The sequence below is a fragment of the Osmerus eperlanus genome, chromosome 12 (genome assembly GCF_963692335.1).
Source record: "Osmerus eperlanus chromosome 12, fOsmEpe2.1, whole genome shotgun sequence".
Taxonomy (NCBI): Eukaryota; Metazoa; Chordata; class Actinopteri; order Osmeriformes; family Osmeridae; genus Osmerus; species Osmerus eperlanus.
Genome location: NC_085029.1, coordinates 13680841 through 13693409, shown reverse-complemented (window position 1 = coordinate 13693409; position 12569 = coordinate 13680841).

Genomic DNA, 12569 nt, shown 5'->3' with positions numbered 1-12569 from the left:
TTGCCTGGCAATGATCAAATCAAATCAAATTTATTTGTATAGCCCTTTTTACACGCAAGCATGTCACAGAGGGCTTCACATATGCCCATAGAACTGCCCCTCAACCAACCTAAACCCTCAAGGAAGACAAGGAAAAACTCCCAAAAAACTCAACAGGAGAAAAAAATGGAAGAAACCTTGGGAGGAGCAATTCAGAGAGGGATCCCCTCCTCCAGAGACGGTTGGTGAGAGAGAGGAGCAGAACACAGGCACATAGTCATGACACATAGTCATACAGTGTCGATGGGTTTTTAAAACACCAAAATCCATGATTCAACTTTATAGATGTAGGACAGGACCGGGAGACTCGCGACCAGGTCCAGCGTTGGCTGACCAACGACCAGGCAGGTGCTGACAACTCAAACCCCCCACACCACAAGGGATGTGTGTGGGGGGGGGGACAGAGAGAGGAGAGCAGGGATTAGAGAATGCCAGGAGCAGCTAACAGTTACAGTCATAATAGAATGAGATCCCCACCGGTCAAGTGTGGACTGGTGCAGCAATTTAACAGAGCAAAAAAGGGGAATTTGATGCAACCCCACACACCAAGACAGCGACAGCCCCCCTCATTTGGAACATGAAATCTGTTCCACGGGAAGAGAACTCTAAAATAGGTTATACTTAAAGAATAAGGATGGAAACAACCCGTCCCTGTTGCCTCCAACTAGTAACATACTTACCTTTAACAGTCGTAGAATTGACTAAACAATAACGTTTTTAGCCTAATTTTAAATGTCGAAACAGTATCAGACTCCTTAATTGAGACGGGTAGTTTATTCCAGAGAAGAGGCGCTCTATATGACAACGCCCTACCTCCAGCTGTTTTTTTCTTAATTTATCATCTCACTTAGCTTTAACATCTCACTTAGCTTTAACTTTTGTTTAAAATGCATGAACTTTGGGTGCCTGTTGCACCCGTCAACACACATCAAACTGGTGTGTGCGTTAGTAGGAAAATGATGAATTAACCAGTGAGACATATGGCCATTTTGTTCAGGCATATGGTGGTGTGCCACAAGCTTCTCTTGCTCGGGGCTTTTCTGGAGCATGCAAACCATTCATAATGGTGTGAACAAGGGTGGCACAGAAGGGCCAGAACTAGAGTGAAAAAAAATGGAGAGAGAGAGAAATGACCAGAGACTGGGATTAGAGACACACATATTTTTTCCGAAGATCTACTTCTGATAAACTCAAAAAGTTGAAGGAGATACTTTCACCTCACCCACGATTAGCTAATCAAACACACACAAACGCTACTTTCCTAAACACAGTACGCTTCTACGGGATTATAACACAGCACTGCAGGACACCAGAAGTAGCGGTCTACGTGTTGAAGCTGGTCATGTCAGGCCCAAAGTAGCGTGGCAGGAACTGAGTTCAGGGGCCACAGCTACATGGTCACGTCAGCTCTATTCTCTCAGAGGCTTTACACTAATTCACTGCATCCGATCCCAGAGCAGACCTCTCAATGGCCTCAATCACCAGCTCCAAAGTCCAAATATTTCCCCTTTTGTTCCCCGGTGAGAAGCCGGATTTAAAGGGTGGCCATGGATGGGGAGGATGCTCAGCATTTTTTTGGGGCCCGCTACTGTTGACATGAGGAAGTCACTTGTACTTTTACTTTTTTTTGTGAGTCCCGTTTGCATTGATTTGCTGTATGGCAAATGTGCGTGTCGATGCTTTGTGGTTTGGCACCATTGTGATCTAACCTAGATTTGGGTGCCAATGACCCAGGGTAACCCATTTGGGTTCACTCTCATTCCTAGGGTTTTGTAGAGTTTCAACTGTGGTGTGTGTACATGTGTGTATGTGCGCATGTAGGAGGGAAACTTGATTGATACTGATACAGTGCATTTACTAGCAATTTGAAAAGTCATGTATGATTCAATACATTTAAGTAGACATGGTTTAGAGAGGGTAGAAAATTATGCACTAACTTAACTATATAAATGAATACTTTTTGCCAATGCACTTTCTGTAAATAAATACCTTCAAAACAATGTTATCTAATTAATGACATTAGTTTCCATACTTATCTTAATTATGTTCTTAGATTACAGGCAATCATCTTTGGAGTGGATTGTGTACTCATTTAACGTTCTCTCGGGATAGCAGTCACTGAATAACGTCTGCTGTAAGAGTGGAAGCCCTAGAGTGAGATAGTGTCCTTTGCTTGACTTTGGTTAGTAGCAGGATCCAGCACCAGAATGTTTTCATCTACGAAGGGTCAGCTAAAGGGTATATCTTCTACAATCAAGCCATCTATAGACTTGTCATTGATATGGAATTGATACATCAATATATGATTTCTGCTACTGACAACAGACATCTCACTTAGCTTTAACTTTTGTTTAAAATGCATGAACTTTGGGTGCCTGTTGCACCCGTCAACACACATCAAACTGGTGTGTGCGTTAGTAGGAAAATGTTTATGTACAATCATTTAGATTTTTAACGCTTCACCATCCCAACGTTTGTTAGAGTGGACCCAAATCAATACAGCAGTACCGAAGTGCATCTCAGTCAGCTTGACACACTGGCGCTTCAGCCCAATAAAGCACCCAAAACACAATGGTGGCGTACTCATTACTGGAATGAGCCCTTGAGTGAGTCCTCATGTCACCGTCGGTTTCAGACCTGGGGAGGTACGAAAGGGGAGGTGCAAACTGACAGCCGGCTGTGATCTCTATTACACCAATCGGGAGAGGCTCTGACGATCTCCACAATAGCCCTGTCAATAAGGGGCAGGAAAGGGAACACCACCACAGGTTCGGTCTCACCTCCTAATACCTCTTGGTGCACAGTAAGCTCGTAATTGGATTGCAAATTGAAGGGTTGGTCCATTGGAGAGGATCTTTTCATATTGTTGCTACAGTATGTGCATATGGATGACCGACTCTTGTGTGCTGCAAAATGTTTGAAATGTGTTTAGTCTAAAAGGGAGTCAGGTGGCTGAGCGGTTAGGGAATCGGGCTAGTAATCAGAAGGTTGCCGGTTTGATTCCTGGCTGTGCCAAATGACGTTGTGTCCTTGGGCAAGGCACGTCACCCTACTTGCCTCTGGGGGAATGTCCCTGTACTTACTGTAAGTCGCTCTGGATAAGAACGTCTGCTAAATGACAAAATGTAATGTAATGTAAAACCAGAGACAATAAAGTGGTGGTAGCCGAGCAAACCATTTATTTCTTCACAAGGGCAGGCTTGCATTGGCCCACATCTTCATATGCACATTGGAAATCTATGGCATCATTAGACAGCATGCCCTGGTTGCTTCCCCCCAATGTGTTCTTCAAAGGCACATTCCCAGCATGCACCTGTGGCTGTAGCTCCACACCCTGTCTGAAGCCCAGGTGCAGCCTCTCTAGCCAACAACCCAAACCTCCTCACACTGTACACACTGTCCTCACTCAGCCTCTAACCCACCTCACCGTGCTGGTCAAACCTCGGTCTCTTCATACACCAGCAACTTTTCGTCGTCATGGCTTCCATCTGATCGTCATGTGACTGGAGCTCTAACTAAACCTAAAATATGAGTTTTAGGATGTGAGAGAAAGGGACCTGTTCAGGACATCCCAAGTGATGTTGCTCTCTAGCCTGTGTACTATATTTTGGAGGACTTATTTTATTTTGGGATTGCCTGCCAGGCACAAAAGCACCCAAGGGCCTGCACTGATCGCACCGTAAAGCCACCTCATGGTCTCGGCCATTAAGGCATGACAGATAGGGCTCGCTCTACCATGAAGCGTGCCTGATTTCAGGACACACAACATATTCTGACCGCTGAGGTGTGTGAAGTATTGGTACTAGCTACACTTTGGGACGGTTAAATAATAGGTGAGGAAAAAATGTTATGTAATTTTTAAATGTTGTTTCAAGAGCCATGAATAAATGAATTGAATAAAATTAACCATGAATATTTATTGGTGTATTTTATGTGCCACATTTTGTACTGTAGGTCAGTCTTACATGCCATTCTACTGGTGCTAAAATGTTATTCCAGGAGTACGTTATTGAAGATTCTGGGCTTCAGAATCTCCAAAAGCAACTGGGCATGGAAAGTAAGCTCTAAATCTCTCCACGGCTGAAAATGATCTCCTAATTACGATAATTGCAGAAGAGGAAACCAAGGGCTGGGGTGGCGCGAGAGGCCCATGGTGACACCCCGACCTGCACCCCCTCCTGCACCACCTCCTGCACCCCCGCCTGCACCCCCGCCTGCAGCCATAATCACCTCCCAGGGTGTGTCAGCTCCCTGTCACCCGGAGCACTCTATCCTCTGGATTCTGTTTCAAGAAAACTATCTCCTCACCCCTCTCAAGCACCTGAACACCCCACAGAGAGGGTTTGGTGAAGGATCAGCATGGTGATTGGACAGGCAGTCTCAGCAAGTACCTCGTTGATGTTATCTTATTATGTTGAAATTAATAAGCACTGGTCTATGTCTAAAACTCTGGTGACCTTTTTCTGCTGTCAGTTTGGGTTTTGCATGTAGAATGTTGAGGTTAACTGCCAATCAGTATGCCATGAGGGACTATGAACAATTTACTTTCACAGGAAACAGATAATTGCCATCCTGTCTAATAATAGCACTTCCATGGCTTCTCAATTATTGTCCCATCTTGGAGACAAAGACCAGGACAAACAAAGCCTTGCTCATTTTCAGCAGTCTGCAGTTTGCACATTGAATACAACGGTATTTGAAAGGTGAAATATAACCTCAGCAGTTAATAATTCAATTAAATCAATGAAGCAATATGAATTAAGAAATCAATGGAAAGCATTACATTAGTGCCACTGTTTTCACCTCGGATCAATAAAGATTACTCTTTCCAAATCATTTTGAGACAACAGCAGAATGTGTACACCAGTAATATAACAATATTCTAAGTCTAACTCTACAATAACAGAGAGCAGTATTATAGTGACCTGTGCACTAAAGCAGATGTCACCATTATTCATTGTCACCCACACAGGGGGATCAAGCCATACTTAAAAGCAAACTTGAGGCCACATACAAGCAAAATACAAATTAAAATACACCAAAAGAGATGTGCCCCTCTATAGTACATCACCCAAACCTAGGATGAGCCAATAGGACAGTTTCTACCAATGTAAAGCTGACAGTTTTAGAAAATAATTGAGGGAAAAACTGTGTGAGAAAAATGGGAGGGTCTGTCGCTGTCAGCCAGGCTTAGTGTCTCTGTGTCCTGACTGTGCTGAGCTGGTCTCACAGCAAGTCTTGCAGGCAGGGGATCAGTGTTGGACTGGCAGTTCCAAGACATGTGCCCTTTACCAACAGCTACCCTTTCTATAACCTTATCACTGTGCCCTTAAAAAAAGTGTTGATGAAGTTTCTTATGAAGAAAACCTTATGTAATGTAATAGAATAATATATTCAGTTATTTCTGTAAATTTGGGATGTTTAATCTGAGCTGACACAGCAGATTAGCATCAAATGCAATGGCGTGTATTGGTGTGATTTTGTTACATGATGATATTTCTTCTCTTTTAGTTGCTTTTTTCTTAAAACTATGGGGGGAAAAATTCAGTTCTCACACCCATTCCCCTTGCCAGCAGGTCTCTCTCTGCTGCTCTACTACATCTAGAAGACAGATTGATCTATATTTATCTAATAGAAGCTTTTGACAAGGTCACATCTCTCTCAGACAGACTCAAAAGCCCAGACGAGATCTGTCAAATGTCCTTGCATCAGGCCATAGCGTTTGGGCTTTTTTCTTCTCGTACATAGGTTTTGCAGTCCCAATTCCTAGCGTTTGGGTTCCCTTCATTCTCATGTTCTCTCCTGAGAACATCCTGTGAGCCCCTTTGTAATTGGAGCTCTGATCTGTAGGCGTGTGACCTCAGGTCTAATCACACACACAAAGTGAATGCTGTGTCTGGCGAGGGCAATTATTACTTCAACAGCAGCTCCCTCTGAGCCAGCAGTGTCTGAAATTAAATCTATAGTTATAATATCTCAGGACTAGACATGATCCTACCAACTCTCGTCCTTAAATAATGCACCAAACCTTTTTACTTATTTGATGCAGTGTGGCTTGGGTCTGTTTTGTGGTCTTTGAGAAGCTTTGTATCTAAGCTGAAGCTTTTAGTTATTAACCATCATCTTCCTGTGTGTCAGAGGGATGGACAACCATTTCAATTTGCTGTGTCAGACAGGCATTTATTTTTCTTCTTTTTTTTTTTGAAGATCCAAAGGTGTCACTTTGTGTTTGTTGCAGCATCCCCCAGAGGGATGTTAAGTGCTCAGAGCTTTTATGGACCTCAGCACTTCTTTTGTGCATCTCTGTCCAAGGCAAGTCAGTGTTGCTGTCCAAGAAGTGGGAGTGCCAAAGTACAGCAAACTTTCAGTGTTTCTATTTGTTTTTCCGGGTCAGCGCAGAGTCCATCCAGCTCAGCTGTCCTGACAGACACAGACATGTCCAGATCAACCTCTAGCAAGAGGCTTTTCTGTCTTAATGTGTTTTGTGTGTACAAGCATGAAATTAGTAAAATTATTACAATATTGAAAGTAAAAATAAAAATACCTTTCATCCCCTCCCCTTCCGCCCTTCCCTAACCCTCCAGCCCCTCCCTCTCAACCCCCCCCCCCCCGCCCCCCCCGCCTGGAAGTGCCCAAGTGTTCAAGGATCATTGTAAAGGTGTCCCATCTTCCATTTGTTATCTGATGATGTGTGATCCCTTTTGAGCCTTTTGTTGATTGACAATTTTTTCTTTTTTTTTCGACATGATTGTTTTTATAAAATTGTATTCGCCCTTTCTTGCTTTTAACCTGTAGCACTTTGAGATTTTAGTTAATATAAAGTGCATTATAAATACTATTATTATTCTTATTATCCCTTTGATTTCTCGACTTAGATAGGAAGAGGCTGATTACAAATCAGCTATGTTGAGTCCAGTTGCTGTAGAAGTGACCTCAGTTAGATGTGTAGCTTGTGAACAACATGTTCAATATCAATGAGGATATCCTACCAGCCTGTCAGATCTTTATGGTTACCTTTGTATTTAGGTGTTAATGTCCTTATAAAAACCGTATAAAACTTAATGGTCACCAGTATCAATTTCTTCTGGTCTCCAGCCAGCGTATACTGCTCTCTAATCATACTCTGTAATGTAGTTACCTCTCTAATTATGCGCCAGTGGCTGTATTTTTAGAAACTAGGTCGGCTTCCCGTCCCCATGACCTGTACTGTAGGCTTGGTGGTATGCTGCAGCCTATAGCTGTTAGTTTGATTACGCCCAGACACACCAGCACCCAGCAGTGAGCCGCTAGAAACTGCATGTTTCCTGTATGTTCAATTTCAAATGAATGTTCCCCTGAGATATCTGGGACAATCACACTTAAATCCCCACATATGCCCATCATGGATAAATTATTTATATTGATAATTCCTTGACAATGATGACATTCACATTTCATGTCGTTACAAATACCCGCAGTCTATAATAAATTCGGAGTTGGTGAATGTGTTGCTTCAACTGTGGCATTGAGAAGCCTAGACCTTTGTGCTGATTCCACCACGCTCCTCTCATCACACACACTCAAACCACATGAATCATCATTTGAATGAGAGCCCCGTGTCCGAGCAGTTTGCCCACAGCAGTGGATGTGGCCCTGTACCAACCTGAACACCAGTGGCTCAGCCTCTCTTCCCCCTCATCTGACATTTAAAATGGAATGCTCTGCAGGTAGAAAGAAACAACCTTGCCTCACACCCCTGGCCTCAACCATTTATCGTTTTTTTTTGTTTTAATGCTTGGTGACGATGATTGAGAGGAGGAGATGCACCAGAGGCAACAATTGGTGTTCATAATTCCAAAAAGGCTGGAAAAACAGATTAGCATTTTCCCCCCTAATGTGTGGGCTACAGATCCACCGGTGTGCCTTTGTTGGGCTGGAATGACTAATAATAAACTCTCCATCAAAAGCTTCCTCCGTTCTCAGACTGTATTGTACGCACCGTCGCTAAGAGAACATCATCATGTTGAGTGTGCTAAGCTCCCACTGCAGAGCTGCAGAATGCACAGAAACACAGACAGAAAGCCTCGTCGTATCAATCCTGATGTTGCAGAATTAAATTCCACTAAAGGAGAACTGGATTAAGCTTTTACATGTCACATTGGTAATTTAGATATTTGCGAAAACTAGTTATATTTTTAAATAATTGCATGCGGTGGAGACAATGTGAGAGCCAATGAGATCATTTTGCTCAAATTAGATTTTCTTTAAAGCCACAAATATCACATAACGCAGCACATGAACACACACAGGATCACACCATGGGTGTGACACACACATGATCTGTGATGTGCAATTTGCACGTTCCGAAGCTGTTTGACACAGCAGTGTAACCGCACACGTGTTTGTTATTCATGTGTGTAGACATCTGTTGCTGCACACTGTCTAGAAAAGGAACTTATGGGAAGTGTCTGGAGTGCCGTTATAAATAGATGTATGGTAATGTATTATATCTGAGAGCCTATATGTACACCCAAGGAAAGTAGTTGATTCCATTCTAATGGATTTGTTTTGACACTTATGTCAAACTTAACATTATGCACTTGACCTGCCTGAGGCTGGAGCAGTCCTGTCTCCATGTTTAGGAAGATAGACTTCAGTGTGCTTGGTCTGTGACAGGCACTCCTGCTCTGGTTACTGTCCTGGCCATGGGAAAGTGGTCACCTGAGCCAGGACACTTTTAGTTGCCACTTGTAGTAACTGTGTCCCTTGCCGTTTTGTCCATACTAGAGTGGGTAACCAGATTGAGTAGATTTCCAGTAAGAAAGCATATACTGTGTATTTCATCCACTGTCAAAGTCAAAGTCTTCTTATCAAAGTCTAAGAGGAAGTTGATAATCAGGTAGCTCACATTGCAGTAACCAATGCTCCAGTCATAGAGCAGAGTTTTTTTTGTACACCACAAAGAGGAAGCTTGTATTTCCTGTAATGGCGGTTGGTGGTCACGGTTCCCCACCATACCCGTGGCTCAGTGTCTGGCTAGTCAAGCTCTTTTCCATCTTTGCCTGATGAAGCTGGCGCTGGCCAGTCCTTTCAGCATGGCCCTCTCCTCACTTTCACTGAGAGTGCCGCTGAGCCGACCTGGCCCTCTGCCCTGCCAGTCTCTCCCTCAGCCCTGCCAGTCTCTCTCTCTCTCTCTCTCTCTCTCTCTCTCTCTCTCTCTCTCTCTCTCTCTCTCTCTCTCTCTCTCTCTCTCTCTCTCTCTCTCTCTCTCTCTCTCTCTCTCTCCCTCCCTCCCTCCCTCCCTCCCTCTCTCTCTCTCTCTCTCTCTCTCTCTCTCTCTCTCTCTCTGCTCCTCTCTGTTCTTCTCTTTTTCTGTCACTCTCTCTCTCTCTCTCTCTCTCTCTCCCACCTCCCTGATTTTGTCACTGACTGCCCCCTAGCCACCTCCTGGCCTCCCCTGCCTCCCCCCACAGGAGTCCAAACAGGGTCGGACCCAGAGAAGATGTAAACCAAGCTACCACAACACCAGCACTCCCTCCTTAATTATTCATTCTCTGCATGTTAATGAGTTTTCCATCCACCTCCATGTTCATCAACTACAATTAAGAGAAAATTGTTGCTCTGCCTGTTCTGTTTAGTTCAGATAATTTCACCGGTGCTGTGAATCTATATTAGGCGGCATTATGTTCATGCTAAGCTAAGAAGGAGGAAGGAAGGGTAAGTGTGTTGTGGCTGTATCAAGAAGTGGTAACTGATGGGGGCGGTTCACCAGAGGGGGGACAACCTATTATAGACCTGTAAGTATATTTGGATGTAATTTTGACCACCACACACAGCCTGCTGTACCTTCATCTTTTTCTCTGCCCTGAAGAAAGCCTTTGATACAAATTGTGTGGCAAGTGGTCTTATCACATCCAGAGAAAATTAATTTGATAATTAATCCTCTGCTGTGTTCATCTCTTCCTTTTACGCTAAGGGGCAGTATAAGCTTTCATCGTTATGCCAGGCCAGCAGATCGTGTGTCAATCACACAGATAATATGCTTGTTTACATACCATGATCATGAAAAGACGGACTAGCTAAATATTTAATAGCGTCTTCAAGTTACCCAGTAACAGTCACCCTGTGACCCAGGCCTGGGATTGGGCTTCAGTAGTGCCCTTGAGTCATTGTTAAACACCTCTAGGCAGGGTACTGTGTGTATGCCTGCACAGCACGATGTATTAATTAATAATAGTATGCCCCGAACAGATCAGTGTAATATCCACAACCCTGTCTACTCCTCACAAGCATTGGGAGTTCCTTGGAGCATCAACTGAGCAAGTCATATAATAAAAGACGACGAAATAACAATGAATGAAATTCAGTGCTGAGACAAATTTAGATTCAGAAGATACGATGTATCTGTGCTGACTGTGAGAAGAATGTTGCCAGGTATTTAGCAGTCTGTTTTGTGTGGTCCCACTCGCACTTGAACTCCAGACTCTGATGAGGTCAGAGTGAGGACGTCAGTCCACAAGCACAGCTTCATTTAAAGCTGTTGTCACAGGAGGAGTCCTTCCTGAGTGCCAGCACACCGCCTCGTCGCTCCAACCCCACCTTGACCTCTCTAGACTCACATGGCTCACACCAGCTAACCTGCCACCTACTTTGCTGCACCTCAGCTATGCTCTCTGTCACTCACACAGGATGCTCTGTAATTGACCTTAAAGGGGTTTAATACTTCTTGTCTTTCCTAAAGGAATGTTCAAACATGCCCATACACGTTTCAATCCTTCTTCTCTAGTCTCAGAGCAGTTGCAACTGAAGTGTAAGACAGTGTGTGTATTTAGCAGTGTATAGTAGCAAAACGATTTGAGAGTGTGAGAAGGAGAGGAGAACTGGAGATGAGAGAGAATCGTCTAAATGCTGCTGCCAAGAGACAGTAATTAAATGCTTAGTCATGGCAGAACAGCTCAGGGTTTTTGTGTTTAATTTGCTATTGTGGCACTCCAGACTGAACACTTGAGGAGAAGAGTACAGAAAAATCTGCACACATAATGGATTGCACTTCAGTGACAGGATTGTTTCTTCCTAATGAATAATTAGGATCACAAATAGTTTTTACCTGATTTCTTTTTCCTCCCGGCAACCTAAATACTTTCTCTCATTCCAATGGGATTGGCATTTGGCTTATCTGAGACGATGTTTTTCCTGCCTTGTAATGAAAACAAGTCACCTTTATGTTTATTTAATTTAGCTTAGGTTCGAATCAGGACAGATATCCTGATCTTCATTAAGCAGTTAAAGCAGTTTGATAAGGTAAGATGAGGAGATGGATCGCCTTATTTATAAGCATCTGATTACCTAAAATGGTGCCATTTACAGCATGTTAGACAGTGACACGTAATACAGGACAATATATTGGAAAGTTAGTGTTCAATGGACTACAGACATTAAAGGATGGACAATACTATGCAGTGATGGAACATTAGCACACCCATTGTGGCAGAACATGGTGCTCTGCCCCCCCCCCCCCCCGCCCCCTCCCCATTTCATCCTTTCACAGTATGTTCATCTTTTCACACCTACATTCAACACAGTCCCAATTCCTGCCCTCTTTTTGCGGTGTTTCTCCTTCTGCTTCCTCTGGGATTCTGTTCCTCAATATAGGCATATCACATTCTGTAGCCATGCATCTCCTTTCTCCCCTCGGATCTCTCATTCTTTCCCCCTTTTCTCCACTTCCGAGTTTCTTCCGCCATGTCTTCCCCAAGGGTTTGTCTGAAAACACAGAGGGAAGATTTTAGGGGGTCATGTAATAGATCACCCTGCTTCTCTTTCCAGGCCTGTTGTTATTCTCATTTCCCATGGCATATTTATCATTTTATATGATTTCACAATGTCTGGCAGAGAGTGCCTTAAAACCTATATTTACACCAGACATGCTTGAAAAATAACTTATTTTCCATGATCCAGTTTACGGTGTATGACATCACAATGTAAATGGGTCAGAGGCTTACGCAGGGACTTTTATTTTGCAAAATTGCAGGCGCACTAGGATGTCATCTATTATGTATGGGGCAGAGTATTGCACCTACTGTATGCTCATACTCAGACAGGTCAGGGGTAACTGCCTCGAGGGGTAGTGGGAATATAGAACTAAAGGACTACATGTCCTGTATGCGTCATACACTGGTCCAGTTATGAACTCCAGAGTCTTAAAAACATTATACACGTTTCTACCCATTTATTTCTTTGAGGTGCTATGTGAAGTTTGCATTCCTCTGGGTATTCCTCTGGGCTGAAGCCGTTATTACACTGGTTATTGATCATGGAGGAAAGGATGTCCTCGGAGTGTGCAGAGGAAAAGTGGAGTTAATTGAGCAGTGACACCATTGCCTTGAGCTGTTCATCCACCCACCATCAAGAAAACAGAGAAATAAAGAGAAATATCCCACTGCAGACTTGTAAACAGACCATTTTGATGGTTTGTGTAATCCCTGTCCTGACAGGACTGATGTTGTGTTGCTGTGTTTCACTTGTTTGTACTTCATCAATCTATCCCAAGG